Source organism: Apis mellifera, linkage group LG1 (genome assembly GCF_003254395.2).
Source record: "Apis mellifera strain DH4 linkage group LG1, Amel_HAv3.1, whole genome shotgun sequence".
NCBI classification, from domain to species: domain Eukaryota; kingdom Metazoa; phylum Arthropoda; class Insecta; order Hymenoptera; family Apidae; genus Apis; species Apis mellifera.
The window spans coordinates 25,397,310-25,414,179 of NC_037638.1; the positions used below are offsets into that span (position 1 = coordinate 25,397,310).

The 16,870-nt window shown below is 35.9% G+C and overlaps 1 protein-coding gene and 1 long non-coding RNA gene across 21 annotated transcripts in view; one reads left to right on the forward strand and one right to left on the reverse strand.

Annotated features, from left to right (window-relative positions):
- The window catches only part of LOC408631 (patronin), a 66,092-nt gene that overhangs the window by 2,247 nt on the left and 46,975 nt on the right, over positions 1-16,870 (forward strand). The gene's annotated exons all lie outside the window — the stretch shown is intronic.
- On the reverse strand, positions 544-12,013 carry LOC102654381. Of its 2 annotated transcripts, none has more exons than XR_412211.3 (3): positions 6,736-12,013; positions 4,581-4,943; positions 544-1,626 (listed from the first exon to the last, which is right to left on the reverse strand). It is a non-coding gene; the product is annotated as an uncharacterized LOC102654381 (long non-coding RNA). The 2 variants fall into 2 exon arrangements; XR_001705461.2 differs by having other exon boundaries at positions 5,031-12,013.

Genomic DNA, 16,870 nt, shown 5'->3' on the forward strand with positions numbered 1-16,870 from the left:
TTATGCAGGTATATATTGGAAAGCTTGAATTTTATATTTAATTTTTTATTTTGTCATATTTTTTTCTAATTACATAAAACTTTTCATTCTATATTCGTATATGCAAGTTTTCTCAAAGAATATTTTCATATAAAAGGGATCATTCACTATTTTGATCGTTATTAAAAGTTTTTTATGACGTTAGAAGAATACTAATAAATATAGTAAAGTAAGCGAATAGATAAATAGTAAAGTAAATAAAATAAGTAGTAGTATAAATATAATAATAGAGTAATAATACTTCAGAACATAAATAATTACATTACTTAATATATGTAAAACAAATAATATATAAAATATTACTTAATATAAGAAAAATATAGATAGATAGTTAATATTTCTAATTCAATTACAATCTAAGTCAATTACAAAAATTAATTTGTTTCAAGAACCGTACATTTTTATTAAAATAGTTTCAGTACATTGTTGATTTTTATTTAAAATTTTGTAAAATACTATTTATTAATATAACTGATATATTTATTACTGATTTAATATGAAAGAATGCTTTTCAACTGTCTTTTATCTTCAAATTTTTCGTTTATATCATTTTGTGAATCAAAGCATGAAATTCAGTATTTTAAATTAAGAATTGTAACTAATTAATCTTTAATGTTCACAACAATATCTTATAAAAAATTGTTAAAAAAGATATATTCAGCATGAAGAATTCATTTTCTTATTATAATAATTGTCTCAATAAGTCAAAATAAGTTAAACTTATAACTTATTATATATAATTAAAAGTTGAACTTTTTATTAGATTTATCTCTTTGAATTAATCAATTTTCTCCTTTTAAATTGTTCAAATTTATCACGTTATATAATTATTTAAATTATTATTATAATAATATCTAAAAAAATAAATATACTATAATACTATTAGTAAAAATAATTCACGAAAAAGTTTGAGATAATTAAATCTATTCAAAATAATGTATTCACCGCATTCTTTAACACGTTGGTCATCGATAATCTACGTCGAAGTTTAGTTATTTTCATTATTCACATACGTACTATGAAAAATCTTGATACGTTTAGAAATTATTACGCATTTGAAGAAGAATCTATTTCACGTTGCATAATAATTTTCTTTTCAGACTAGTAGATTCTCATCAATTCCTTTGATAATTTGTAACTTCGTATTCTAATAGTAACAAATGAGAAATCATAATTAACATATAATCGATTTTTTATGATAAAAAATACTTGTCATCACTTTTCCGTAAACAAGACATGAAGTTGTCTTCAGTTTGTTCACTGAAAATTCTTGTACATGATATTTACGCAGTTCACGTGCACGGACAGCCGTGCAGACGACATTATATACGAAAGCTATTCCCGAGCTGCGACGCTATGACGAATATGGCGTCGTTTCCTGTACGCAAGCTTATTTATTGCACGGTAAAACGAGGCTGGATCTCCAGGAATCGCGTCGCGCGATCGTAATTATCCGTTTAATTACGCCACTACCGGTGACTTGGAATGAAGCGACTCGTCCTTGGGGACCATGGAAACATTCTCTTCCTGAAAACTTGACCCTTTTATTCCATGTCATCGCGAAAAATGATTTTTCTCGCGTAGAACCTGAAATGTTCAAATGCCGGTTAATTTTTTGCCATTTTTCTGGAGAAAATATTTTGATAATTTAATGGAGAATAATAATAATAATAATAATAATTAAAAAATTAAAAATCAGATTTCTGTATTTAAAAATAATCTGTATCGTCACGAATTGAAATTTTTTATTTTCAAAAGATGAAGTAACTTTGATTATAAATATTTTCATTATTTCATTTCCATAATCTCTCCTCGTTTTGCCTCCATCACGACATTTGCATACACGATTTATTTATCGTACCTTTTATACGATTGTACATGCATTCGAGAATACTGGGTTACTAGGTTACGCAGACGCGTCGAACGATTAGAATAGTATTTCACGGTGATACGCGTGATAGTTAAAGAGAAATTGGTAAATTTTAAACGCGAGATAACCTCCAAGTATAAATTCACGTGTTGCAAAAAATAGAAGATTTAAAATAGATGGCGGTTCGATGTTCTTTCTATTTTCTCTATCCTTTTCTTTCGATCGGGTAGATCGTTTCTATCTAAAGTTTAAATGTAATTTTAAAGATAGATCCTCGTCGTCCCTCCCTCCTTTGCTCTTTATCGATTATCGCAGATAAAAAAGTAGTTCTAAATATAGTAATTTTTGTCACATTTGCTTTATTCTTGATTACTTTTTAATTAAAATATCAAATTGCATATAAACACATTCATATTTTATTATTAAATTTCTGATTACTTTTAGAAAACTGCAGCAAAATTAATTAATTTTAATTCAAGATAAAAATTAAAAATTAATTTCACAAATTACTTTACTTTACTTTTATTTATTTTATATATAGTTTTTATTATTTATAGAAATTTGGTATTTATCAAATTTTTATTAAAACTTAAAGTTATAATTACTTCTCACTAATACTCTTCGAACAAAAAATACGAATGAATTTATTACTCAATCTAATAGATTAAATGTTCATAATTATTGTATTATTTTTACACTTGATAAATATTCAAAACGCAATACTTTTCTTGGTGAATAACATTCTGCCCAATTATTCAATTATCCATCCAACACGAAAGTTGAACTTGCCATTGTCCTGTACGGTTCGTGGTTTGGTTTGCACCGTTAATCTTGGCACATGGCAGCTTGCGCAAACCCGTAGCAATAAACAATCAATATGTAAGCATCATAGTGACCTCGTTATCGATGGTCAAGCTTGGCCTCCACCCAAACGAACCAGCCGTGTCTTTCGGTTCCTTTTAAAAAAAGGTGTCAGGAATCTAGCTGGCCGATATAAGAAAGCGACGATTGTCGTTTGCCAGCTAATCCTTCTTTTCTTTAACGCGAAACAAATCACGTTTTAATGTCGGTTAAATACGATTTTAATGACGCCAATTTTTGAAAAATTGTTGCATTGGCATTTGTAAAACAGGATTATCGATAGTCTTTTGTGAAAAGAATTGGGCATCTTTAGAAAAAAAGTATTCTATTGTGTTTGTTGCTCTATGTATTTTTGATTTTTATTTTTATTTATTTATTTATTTATTTTTTTAACATAACGCAATAAACGATACTTCAAGAGAGAAATTAAGCAAATAAAATTTAATTTGAGACAATAAGTTAAATAAAGAAAGGAAAGCAATTCAAAGAAAAGGAGAATCTAATTGTTCAATTTTTATTATCTATATCATTGATAATGGAAAAATATGTTTTCTTTCAAATGAAAAAAATCTAGGCTAATGTAATAATTCTGCAATTATTATTTTTCTTTTCAATATATAAATATTATTCATTTATATCGTGGAATGCACGATTTTGTTTTCTTTTCTTTTCGATTGTTTCCATCCCAATAATTTTCTCCGGTGAATCTCATTTCATACATTTTCCATCCGACAATATCTTTGTCTCGTCGATTCGAGACTTACGTACAGGTCGAGCAAAAAATGTAAATCGAAGTCCAAGTTATTAGATTGGCTCGATTAATTCATTAACATTATCGATCGATGATAAGGATGTCATTGCACATAGCGGAGCTCGTATTTAGATTTGTCACGATTTGATATATTCGTCATTCATTGACCAACAGCTGTAACTATTCCCTCGTGTACAGCTGTGCGATATCGAGAGACTGGCGTTCGAAAAACGATCTTGTTTTCGTTCGTTCATTCGTTTCTGTGAGAATTATTCATTAGCGCGTGAAATTATTTTTTACGTTACTTTTCGTTTAATTATCTCGAAGTGAAAACTGTGAAAGAATATTGTGGAGAGAGAGAGAGAGAGAAAAAAAAAGATCGACCGTGGTTTGACACGCGTGCACTTCAATTTAAATAAAGTGAAATTGGTGGAAGAAAGCGATTTTCACAACGCTTGTTCCGAATATAGAGATTGGCCAATATAACGAGTTATTATTTAGAGGAGAACCACGCGAATTATTGAATTCGAAACGAAATTTCATACGTGAACAAAAGATTGAAAATTGCCCGAATAAAAGTTGAAGTTGTATTAAATATCTTTTGGATTGCTTTTGATAATAACCTAATAAAATATATATAATTTTTACATTTTTACTTGTAAGAATTATTTTTATAATACTTGAGTGCAATACCTTAGTTGACAATATAAGGTTACGTTATATAGAAATATACAAGATGTTATGGACGATGGTATCTTTAAGAAGAATCTTTAAGCCTGTTTAAATTGTTTCCGCTGATTAATGTTGCGGAAACGAACTACTTAATCTAAGGTGTGTCGTTTAATTCCACGCGTTGCGTTGAAGAAAATATTGTAACATTGTCACGAAGCGTAACAACAATCAATTTTATTGAAATAAAAAAATTAAAATCGGTGAAATTAAAAATTTTAATATACAACGCGAGGAAAATTCTACGTTTTTATATTTGTTCTTTTTTTGCCAATTTATTTAAACTTTGTTCAAAGGTAGTTTCTTGTCAATTGTCTAAGAAATACGTACCTCACTCAACTTTGATCTCTCGTGTTCTCTCCAATTTCTCTCAAACTTCGTATGCAAACTTTGATGGCTGACAGACTCTGCATTCCTCCTCAGTTATATTCCTTCCACAGACTGTACAATCCACAAATTGGTCACTGGTGTATTATTATACATTCCAGAAATAGTCGTGCAACAGTGACTCAGAGAATCGTGTTAATTCGAGCGAATGCGGTTTGCAAAATGTATTCAATCACGATGCATCTATGTGTGCTCTTCTTCAGGGACGACATTTACAACGTTGTGTCGCACCCATTGATACACATCAAAGTAACACTGTTTCTATCTAACCTGCTATATCTAAAGTCACGTGCAATTCACGTATTCCTGAAAGCAACAAGGATGTTCATTTTTATCAATTTTAGAAATGTTATAAAGAAAAAAAAAAGCAGAATTTCAATCGATATATCTTACCCACGATAAATACTATCCAGAATCTAGAAATGAACAGTTATTAAGATCAACGTTTCTTAGAAAAAAAGAAATCTTGTGCAATCAAACAACAAATCACTTTCTATTTGCATGCAAGAAATTCCAAAATCAAAAGACGAAGTATAAGTTGAATAACTTTCTCTCTGATATTCCAAGATTGGCAGCAAGGTTACTTTAAAGGATCTAGTAATCGATGATCTACTATTGGTCGACGTTAAACTCGTATAAGAAAAAAAAGAAAAATTCTTATCTGCGAATGGAGAGCAACCGAATCGAACAAATGGATATAAAAAAGTATATAGGCGAAAACAAGTATAACGAGGAAAATTACTAGAAGGAGAAAAGTTGGGATATGAAGTTCGGTTAGTTGGATACTTTGGATTCGAATATCTGGCGAACGAAGCGAGTTCGGTTCCGAGTAGCTGGATCTGTAATCTGGGTCATCGGATTCGTAGGGATCTGTTGTGCAGCTTTCGCGAAACTAGGAAACGCGTACTTCCATTTCAAAGTGAAAGTAAGTGCTGACAATTGGCAAAAATCTATGATTTATCGAATTAATTTTCCAACTCTCGAGTTCGATTATCGTGAAAACAAGCGTATTCCTATTTCCGATCGTATGAGATCGGTTCAAACGTTCTTCCAATTCTTTTCTTTCTCGCGCATTTTTCGAAACAGTGTTCCGAGAAAAACGGATTTACAACGCGCACGTGTGTAAACTTGTGGAATTTAAAAACGCCGTAAACGTCAGTTTGAAGAATTTTAGCTTCTAAAAAGATTGTTTCGAGGCCCACGATATCTTTGCTCATCTCCTTAACGTAGTGAAATTTTATTCGAGAAAAATCGATTTTCTACTTTTATCCAGGTGTCGTAATCAATTTCTCTTTCTCTGGAATTCTCTGGAATTAAGTAACCTCCTCTTACGAGTAACTCGCGATTCCTTAATTCCATTCGACAAAGAAGTGTTTCTCTTCCGAATTCTTCTGAAAGTATTTGAATTCCTCGATGATAATTTGCCCGAGGAAAGGGAAGGAAAGAAACGATTTTCGAAGCTGAAAATCGGTCGGTCTCGTCTCATTGGTCCTCGTCATCGTCGTTTCACACGGTCGAACAACTTCGTTGAGAGGTTGGAACGCATTCATCTCCTTCGTCCCCTATAAATAGCATTCGCCATTTACATTTTTTTTCACTCTATCTCTCTTTCTCTCTCTCTCTCTCTCTCTCTTTGGTAGCGGATAAATAACTGAATGGCGCGGCCTGGTGTTTGCATTGAAGAAACAGTTGGTTCGCGCATTTAGCTCATCGTGCACGGCCCGATTCCGGAACGAGAATGAGACGAGATTAATGGAACAGTTCGACGCTCCGATTTCTTCGTTCATCTTCCATCCAAAGCGTATCGCTTGAAACTTGCCACCACGTTTGGATACTTTTGCGTCGAAATGTACAGATTTGTGCAGCTAGTTTGAGCGTTAAAAAAGGGAATGAATTTACTTACTTTGCTGTTTCGAGTAAAGTTGCAGATTAAAAGTCGGAACGGCGATATAACGATTTAAAATGTGTACGAAGAGTTTTTCGTCGACTCATATTGAGAATTAAATTTATGGAAAAATTATTTTTCTTATTATTCGAACACCGTGAAATCCCTTTATAGATGTAGTTGATCGCGATTGATCGATGTCATTGTACTCACTGCGTCTAAATAAAGCTGTGCTTGTTCCAATGATCTTGACAGATGGATCGCGTTTGGTCACGACCGGTCCTCCTCTTTCTAGAACGCTAGAACTACTTAAGATCGAGGTTTTTCCGGGACGTTTTACATTGAAATCGACCCCGTCACATATCTTTCCAACAGGAAAATCGCCGCGGCACACCTTCGCCATACCTTGTACGGTAATCGAAACGTTCGTGATGTATGCCTCTGACTCGTTTCACGTACGACGCGTTGCATCAGTGGTTCTTAATATCTTTTTTCCTAATCATTTCTCACCTTCGTAACGAAGGTGTTGAGAAAGGTCGCGTTGATGCAGCCATCGTCATTGATGGGTTTAAACAAGTTAAAAGTAATTGTTAGTAATTGACGTTGTTTCAGATCCGATGGATTATTGGTTTTTTGTTCGATAATCGTTGAGAATTGGTTTTCATCAGCGGAAAAATTCAGTCACTGAAGAACATTTTAACGTTCTTTTTAAACGCACGCTTGATCGAAAATATAAATTCATAGAAAATGTCTAAGAACCACTGCGATGCTGCGATTTAAATCGCGTGGTTTCATCCTTGCGAGACGATCGAACGTTGTATTATATAAGATAACGTCGGATCGGTCTTTTTCTTTTAATAAACACGCGTAGGCGTAATCGTGGGCAATTTTTTTTCTCTTTCGCTTTCTCTTTCTTCTTCGTAATTCATAATTTCCAATAATATAAAACTCCACAAATTTTTTCAAACTTTCATCGATATACATAAATACATCTTTATCTCTGTTAACAAACGAGCAATAAGATTCCTATAAATACGTGCGTGCGAGCCAACTTTCACCTCTCTCTCTCTCTCTCGTTTTCCTCGCGATGCGCGTCATTAATTCAGTTTTTCTCGAGAGAGAAGAAAAGAAGAGAAGCAAACAAGAACAAACCCTGCCTGAAAAATCGGGTTTTTGATTAAAAACGACGAGGCGTTCGACTCTCCGCGAGGCGCGCCATTCTTTTCAATTTCGAAATCCGGTAAACCGTGACGGATAAAAACATCGTGGAAGGTAATGGCGTGGGTAGCAGAGGCGAAAGCGAGAGCTCACCCGTTGCTGGAGTGGATCGTAAATGGTTTTGTTGGCGCGGATAGGTTGTGTTGTTGTTGTTGTTGTTGCGTTGTACGCGCGCCATTTACACCGGTTCGAAGTATCCTCGAAGTCCGTGGCGGGCGACACGGGTTCGGGGGCTGATACGCGAAGATAAATCGTCAGATTCGAAGGATCGGCAACGAAGAGAAAACTGTTGCTCGTGCATTCCGCTCAATTACGAATCCAGACTTATCTTCGCGATGATAAACGCGATGTCTGGCCGCTAACGAACGAGGTATATTTCATTTCGATCTCGAACATCGAACCTTTCCATCTTGCGACCAATTTTTAATTTTAATCGACTCGTAACTATTTTTTTAGTGATATTCTATTTGCGATAAGATTGTTATTTCTTTTTTTTTCTAATTAGATTTGTTTTTTTTTTAACTTGGAATATTTATTACAGATAGAGATATCAATGAATCGTTTGTGTAATCGGACAATAAATTGTTTGTTAGAATCGTTTAGCAACCGGTGTCGTCGAGCTACTATAATGCTTCTCGATATTTATGGAATGTTGTTCGTATCTTTAAAATGTGAAAATAAAATATGAAACAATTTGTAGAAGTTATAATTGATTTTCCTATTTATACGACACACGAGGATTATAATGATTTTACACGGGACGTATATATTGAAGCTATTATTATTATACTACATTGAATCAAGTTAATATTTGGTGACGCTTAAACGCGTTAGAATTAAAATTCGTATCGAATCGAAATTATTTAATTTCGCGAAAACTATAATACAATATTCCAAGATAATTCCAAAAAATAAAAAAAAATAGTAGTATTACAATTCATCAATATATGATATTGGAAATTAATTTTCGACGCGATTTACTCAATTTACCAGTTTATTTTACGATAATGAGATTACTCGTGTTACGATAGAAGGCGTGTGTGAGCGTAACCGTCTCTATATTCTCCGTTAATGGTGTAGAACAACAGACGCGGTATCGTGAAGTTTATTGCCGATTAGGTTTCCTTATACTCATAACTCGTAACTGCACTCTCTTTCCTTCATCTTCGTGGTAAATCGTCGTTGGTTCGACGACTGTATACTTCAACCCTGACAGATACGCGTCGTCCCTTCCGTTTTTCTTAAGAGACAAGATTTTTCTCGCGAAATATTTCACAAAACCGATTCGTTTATTAAATACTCGATGAATTATTTAGTTATTTCGATGAAACGACGACGATTAACTGTAGAGTGATTTGGTGAATTTTAACCTTCCAAATTAATATTAATATCACTTTATCTTAGATAACACCAAGAATCGAATCTCGATAGCAGATTTGAACTTGGATAAAACGTATGCGTGTTCAAAGATACATAAAGATTTTATTAAATCACATAGCGGTTACGTATTAAGGATCCATCGGATTAAATATTAATGATGCGGTGTAGATCGGGTTGAAATTCCATTCCATTCCCGTGACGGATGAAATTTTAATTCTCGATTCGTCGTTTTGCTCGTCAATTATCGCGTTTGCCGCGACGTTACGTTAAAATTACATTTATCGCGGTTCAAATTCCTTGGATCGATCCCGTCATCTTCGACACTTTTTTTTTTTTTCTTAAGGATCGACACGAGTTGGAGAATAATCGTAACCGACGCTTGGCTAAATTAAATTATTATTATTACGTGTTGTTATATTACAATCGATTTCCTTTGGGAAGTATTATCCAATTATATGGAGATTGGTGTAACTCTGTTAATCGCGAGATGTATTGCGTATTTCACGTTCAAAGTTCTCGTTTCGTGGTAATAAATCATCGGAACGAGCTCCCATGGTACGAGAGAAACCGTGATGGGATTAGATAAGTCGTCGTTCGCGCTTCCACCCGAGGGAGAAGGGAGAGCCAGCACGCAACAACGTAATATCGTCGCGAATTTTTTTCCACCAACGATTGCAACAATATTTTCCCCTTTTTCTCTTCGTTCATAATTCGCGAGACCGTTTTAAGAAAAGAAGGAAAAGAATTTTTTACGAGATGTTTCGAAATATCCCCCACTGTTGGAATTAATTTCGACCCGTTTTTAGGGCAAACAACAAATTCAGGGAAATTCGTGATCGGACGCTGAAGTTTCTCGGCAACGGAATAACTAATTGCAGTGCGTACAGAGAGTTGGTGGTGGTAGCCGAAGGTATACCTAATTGCATCGAGCAACACTTATTTTATGCTACCTTTTGATTCCTCTTGGCTAGTGTATTTCTATCGGCTATTTAAGGAACGGACGGGGCGAATAACAGATGTATTTCCATTAACCGAGACCCGTGTTCATGCTCGTTTATATATCGAGCCTCTATTAAACAGCTTCGTTTCTTCTTAGAGAGCGAAAAGTGTCCCCCGGTGATGACGGAACGAATCTCCACTTCCTTTGTGCGATCATCCTCCACCAGATGTTACCGGATCGATCTTCCACCGTGTCGTAAATCGAACGCCGCCTCCGCTTTACGTTCTCTCCATTTTTTTCTACGTACCCTTGTATATACCTTCTTCTCGCAAAACGCCTTTCGAAAAACGTTAATTCTCCACGGTGCACGGTCACTCAACGATGAACACCGATCGTACAATTTTACTACATCGTGTCTTGCGTCTCTGCGGAGAGAGAGGAGGAGAAAAGGAGGAGGAATAAGGTTTTCTTCTCGTCGAGTCACGTCTCCCTTCGTCAAAAGCCATCCCCGGCCACGTGAATCACAATTCTCCCCTCCTCGTTCCACCTCCTAAGAGGCCTAACGATCCGACTTTGCACACACGCCAGCCTTAGAGCACGCCAGCTGACTCACGCAGCGAACCACCGCGCGCTCTCCTCTCCTCTGCGCGTCTCTCCTCTCTCTCTCTCGATCCTCTTGTTGCAGCGTGCATCGAGAGAATGAAACCACGCTTCGCCTCTCTAGTCTCGTTCCATACTCGGCACACACTTGTGGCATTCAGTGGCCGGCCAGTTCCGTTCTCCGTTCCTTCGTGGCACGCTCGTGATCGACGTCGTCGGTTCACCTCGATTTCCCTCGTCGATCATTTCCTCGGAGAGGATGATCAGAATCGGAGAGGATCGAGGTAACACCGAGGTGTGGATTATCGAGACGTTGGCGGATCCTGAGTGGAGGAAAGAGTAGTGCGTGTTTCAAGTTCGTGCGTGAATTTCGTCGAAGCGATGGTGTTTGGATAAATTTACGGATCCGATTGAACTGCTCGACTTCGTGACGCGAAGAGAAAACGTTCTTTTGACATGATTTGACCTGACATTCCATTTTCCTTCCTTTATAGTGATCCTGGAACTTCAGAATTTCTCGAACAGTTTTTCCACGGTGAAATTGGTGACTTTACGGATCGAGAGTGACTTTATATTCGCTTCTTTTGTTTTTTTTTTTTTTTTTTTCCGATTTAGTTAGCAAATCGTCGAATCATGGGGGGGAAGGGCGACGAGTGTACGCGGGAACCGACGACGATTCGCGAGACGAGAGTTCTTTTATCCGACGCCCAATCGGTTTTTCGACGACTGCTGCGTTGAAATCCGGCGTTCCTGGCTCGTTGCCATCGTGAAATTTGATTCACACCGAGGTCCAAGTGGAATCAGGAATGCATCCGACCACTCTGTCAACTCTGGAGATTATGAGGAATCTCGGCTTGGATCGATACCATGCCTCGATTATTCCGACACGCTGCTGCCATGTTCCATCCAGTCTTCTTTATCGATACTTCCGCGACGCGACAAACGTTCAATTAAGTGCCCGAAACTAGCTATATGAAATTTACACCATCGTCTGGACGAATAATTCTAGTCATTTTTATTTCTTACTTTTTTACCATCGACGAACCCACAGAGGAGATTAGAAAAATTATTAGAATCATCGAGGGGAAAATTTCAAAGGAATTCTCTTATCTCTCGAATCGTTGGAATATCTGGGAATTTTAAGAAAGAAATGGGGAGAAAGATCGTCTTGGTTTGATGCGAAAGTGTCGATATCGTATCGTAGTTTCGTCTATTGTGTGGATGCGAGGGGAGAATTCGCAGGATGGCGAGCAGCGAAGTGATGCTGGCGCCCACCACGGCGCCTGGAACGTCGAGACGGGAGATGGACGACGTGAGAGATATGGTTAGAAACGCGACCGTCACCACCGTTTACGTAAGTCTTAGTAAGGGGATAATCTTACTCGTTAACGATAGCGCCATCTCATTTGTAATATGGGCCACGAGATTCACAGATTATTATTAATCTTCCCTCGTCAGCGAACTTATCTCTCTTTTCTTATCTCCATAACCGATATCGCTTATCGATATTCGATGCCAGATGTTTATCGAAATTCCGATTTCCATCGCGATCAATGTACCTGAAAGTAAACCAAGTGTAATAAAAGTTGTTATACACACGTAGATTATTAACGTAATTTCGATAAATGGGACGCGATTTCTTTTCCAACTGGAACGACACTGGTTAATGGTTGTAAGAAGACGGGGAGGAATTTCTGACGAAAGATTTCTTGTGAAAAACTTGTATCCATTCTTCTTTCTTTTCTGTACATCGAAAGAATGTTCCATCTTTCTTTCTTTATATTTAAATTTTGCGTAATCAGAACTTGTTATCTCGTGTACACGTTATCACTGTTGATAGTGATAAAATAGAGAAGAGTATCGAAATCGAGGTTTAACGATAAAAAATTAAACTTTATACTTTGGGATGATAATATTTCATTGCTCGAGATTTTCTTGTTAAGTCTTGTCCAATGGTTAACGGCGTTATTTATGCGCGTTCTGAAAGGCGGAGAGGAAAACTGGGTCGCGTGGAAAATTAATAATGACCCGGTGATAACGCACCGTGTTTCGTGGATATCTCTTATTCGCACGGAACAAGCGTATTGACTTCGATCGCGCGTGGCAAATCCAACGTACAGCAACGGTTTATCGTTAATCGATGGAAAAAATCTACGCAGCGCGATTTATCGAGAACCGCGGTATTTTAACTCTGGTAAAAAAAAAAAAAAAAAAAAAAAGAATTGAAAGATATCGCGTATGTGATTAATGTTTCTTTGATTTTCGTTTTGGATTTCGTTGGAATTTAAAGCGTGAACCGATATGAATTTCATTTTAAAAAAAGTTACGGATCAAATTTTCGAGATCGACGTGTTCCGTATTTTTCGTGCAATCATTTTGAATGGGAATAAAAAGAAAAAAAGAAACAATATGAGTTGTATAATCGACCATTGTGCGGAAGAATTAATTCTTATTGCACGATTCATCATCGTGAAATTGCTTGAGAATTATTAGATAACCGAGAAATAGTACTAGATCCGTGAAGATTCATTCATCGAATTTTTTGTTTTCCTCGCGTGCGAACGTTTAAAGAATTTTTTTTTAAATGAAATGAAAATTAAATGAAATTCATCCCTAAAGGAGGAGGAGGAGGAATCGAATTATCCGTTCGAAACAATCCGACCACGTTAATAATAATAATAAGATTCTCAAATTTAAATATAATGACGAGCGAGCAAAAACGAATGGAGAAATACACGTAAATTAAATTCGCATGGTTCGACGTACTTGTGCGAGATTACGTTTCATCGTAGTCAGTTTTATGATACAACACGGCCTTTCATATTCAGTCGTGGCAACATCGTTTCGAGCCATTAAATGCATTTTAAACATTTCGTTGTTGTCGCCGGTTATTACCGGCCACCGCTTGTGTCTCAGTACTTGGCGAAGGACAATAGTAGTGTCAAGGACAAGATTTCACTCTCAAACCATGAAATGGTCACGGTGCCTGAGCGGTAATGATTGTGGATGGTGTCATTTTTAGCTGTGCAGCAGCATTGGCTGTTTTTATTCCGCTACGCAAGCGTTACGATAAACGAGGCTTTTTTCCTTTTTCTTTTTTCTTTCTTTTTTTTGCCGAGAGAATTGGTTTCGGTCGATGCTCGAACAAAGGATATTTTCCAAGGAAGGAAGACGTTTTCTGGGGAGGAAGAAATATAATTTATAGCCTTTACTTTGACGATGGCTCGCAAATTATCGGAAGCTGCCGAGAAACGAGAGTCATTTATTTATTTAACGTTTACGAAGGTGTTCGATTTATGAGAGGTTTGAAAAAAAATATACACCCTTGGTCCAAATTTAATTCGAAACTTTCTTTCGACTACTGTGTTATTGGAAGGAAAAAAAAAAAATGTAAACCGCATTTGGAAAAAAGGTAAAGGATAAAAGAATTTAAAGGGAAAAACGTATTTAGTTGGACCCGGGCCACAAACTTTTTTTTCCCTTCCCGATTCATACTCCAAATACTCCCTTTGATCTTTTCGAGCTACGAGTTTAGGAAAAAAATAGAAAGATGGAATAGTAAGTGAGTTAAATTTATCCCTTTGGGAACGATATCTAATTTTTTAATGTAATCTCTCTATTATTTATCAATTCTAAGAAATATTCGATGGAAATATCAATACCGTGAACAGATATCGATTTCGAAGACCAAGACTTTAATTGTGAAAATATCAATTAAATACATTTCTTATATTCTTTTCTGCATCAACTCTTCCCAAAATTAATACAGCAAAGACTCTTCCAAACCATTTCAACGATCGATAAAATTATCCCTCAGATGTTTCCATCTCGAAGAAGCAAAACGAAGCGAGTAATTCACGGTTGAAAATATTCGATACGTGACAAATCGTCGCCGGTGTATTTTTCGATACGGTTCGACAGATCCTCAATGCTCCGGGTGTTGCGTCGACTCGCGTTGCACGATTAATTAACAGCTTGATCACGTATTCGATGTATACTGGTTTTACGTGCGCGTGTGGATCTCGGACTTCCTTTCGGTGTTGCGTGGACTTGCGCGGCGTAGGTTTGGAATGACTGCCTACTTCTAGTTCCTTTCTGTCCATTTTTTTTTTCCACAATGTTGCGAGAAATTGTACGGGTTTGACAAATAAAAATCCGCTGGGCGTAACTCTGTCTAGCCGCCAGCTGCTGTCAAACGATAAATGTGGACACTTTCCACCTCTTGTTACAACAATGCAACGCGGTTTAAACGCGCGTGGGCGCGTTGACGGTGATAGATCGACGCGATAATTTGTATTAATGAATTTTTGATTCCGTTCTTTTTTCTTTTTTTTTTTTGAAACAGGTTTTTCGGATATTTTCCGAAAGGATTGTTGATTGTGTTTTTTCGCGAAGTAAATTAACCAAGCAAAGTATGAATATCTTAGAGGAAAAACTTGCGCCGTTAATGGTAAAGAGAGATTAAATTGTTCCTTGGGAATGAGTTGAATTTTTTTCTTCCTTGGAATCGTTGATTGTATTTTTCTTGAAACCCAGAGATATTAAGAGAAATTAAGTATTATTTAGAAATGGGAAAATTACAATCGTCAAAGTTCGCTATTCTTTTACTTCTTATCCTTCAATTTTAATAAAAGTCTAGTGAAACTTAATAATCTTTAAAAAGTATTATATATATATTTTTAAAAAGCACGTTTTTCAAGAAATGATTTGTCGTAAATTGTTATAATAAACCTTTCGACGAGGAGGAATTTTTCAGGGAAAATTTCCTGGAAATTATGATAATATATATTATTACGACGAGCAGGATTATATTTATAATAATTGCGAGGAATTTATAAATGGGCGTTTTTTTTTTTTTCTAAGGTTAATTAGAATATTGAACGACGGATGCAAAGATAAATGATGATAGGATGCTATTCTTAATTCGCTCTTATTATTCCACCTCTTTTTTACTCTTAATGGATTTAACCCTTTCTTAATTACACGTGGCATTCCCATCACCGCTTTTCTTCATTGTTACAAAATTTCAAGATCATCCTCCTCCTATAGAATTGTATACATTAACTTTTCTCATCTTTCGTGTCTCCTTTATTCCATTATCCGTTCGACTTGCGCTTTCGTTCTTCACCTTCACTTTTGCATCGTGTTCTCTTCACGAAATTCGTCCATCATTTTTTTTTTTTTTTTGGATCGAGTTGATGCGAGTAACTTCATCTTGTATCGAATGAATCTCGAAAATACTGGGAAGAATTTCTTCCACTGTTCAAATTTTATTCGCAATAAATTTTATCGAGAGTCAGTGGAGCGAAAATTTAAGTTAAACATATTTCGTTTACACGAGAAACGTAATGCAACGACTTTATGCTGCAATCGACACACGATATCTGACTCCGTTATCTGAACAGTAGTTCAATTTCGTCTCTGAAACAAACGTGAACCACTACCTTATCTACATGATTTTTCCTGGCCTAAAAAATTAACTGGTCGATCAACCGAATAAATCTTCGAGGAGAGTCAGATGCATTTTTTTTTCTTTCTTCTTCTTCTTTTTTTTCTGTCGACAAAGAAATCATCGTGAGATTAAAGATATTAAACGATCACGGTGTTATTCTTTCTCGTTTGCTCTCACCGTGAGACCTTTGCGATCCTTGTAGGCGGATCGAAATGTGAGAACCGACCGCTTCCTTGTTTGGTAACGTCGATCAACGACGCTTTCCAGTATTTTTTTATTCATCCGTGACACCACGAGCATATCTGCTAGCCTCTTTAACGCACAATTTTCTTGTCTTTTTTTATTCGAGGAAAGTTTAAAAAATTTCTGACGCATAATGCAATGAATTAAAACTGGAAAATTTGGATTTAATATCGTTCCTGAATTTTTAATTTCCTTCAAGTTAATTGATCTTTCTGATTATTATAATAAAATCAATTAATTATAATTAGCATCGTGCCAAGATGCTTCAAAATTGTTTTCTACGCGCCAGAAAGAATCTGGTGGCAAATTACGTTTCATTAGCAAGAAAGGTGGCCAATTAAAACGTTTATTCTTGTTCCATTATTCATTTTAGACGACGAATATTCGAAACGGAGAGAAGACAGTATTTTGGAATTTCGAATTGGTACTCTTTTCGGTATCTTTGACCGTGTAACGATTCGTTGCCCGAGACGGGCGCTTTAACGATCTCGGTGAAATATCAAAGTGGCCACTTG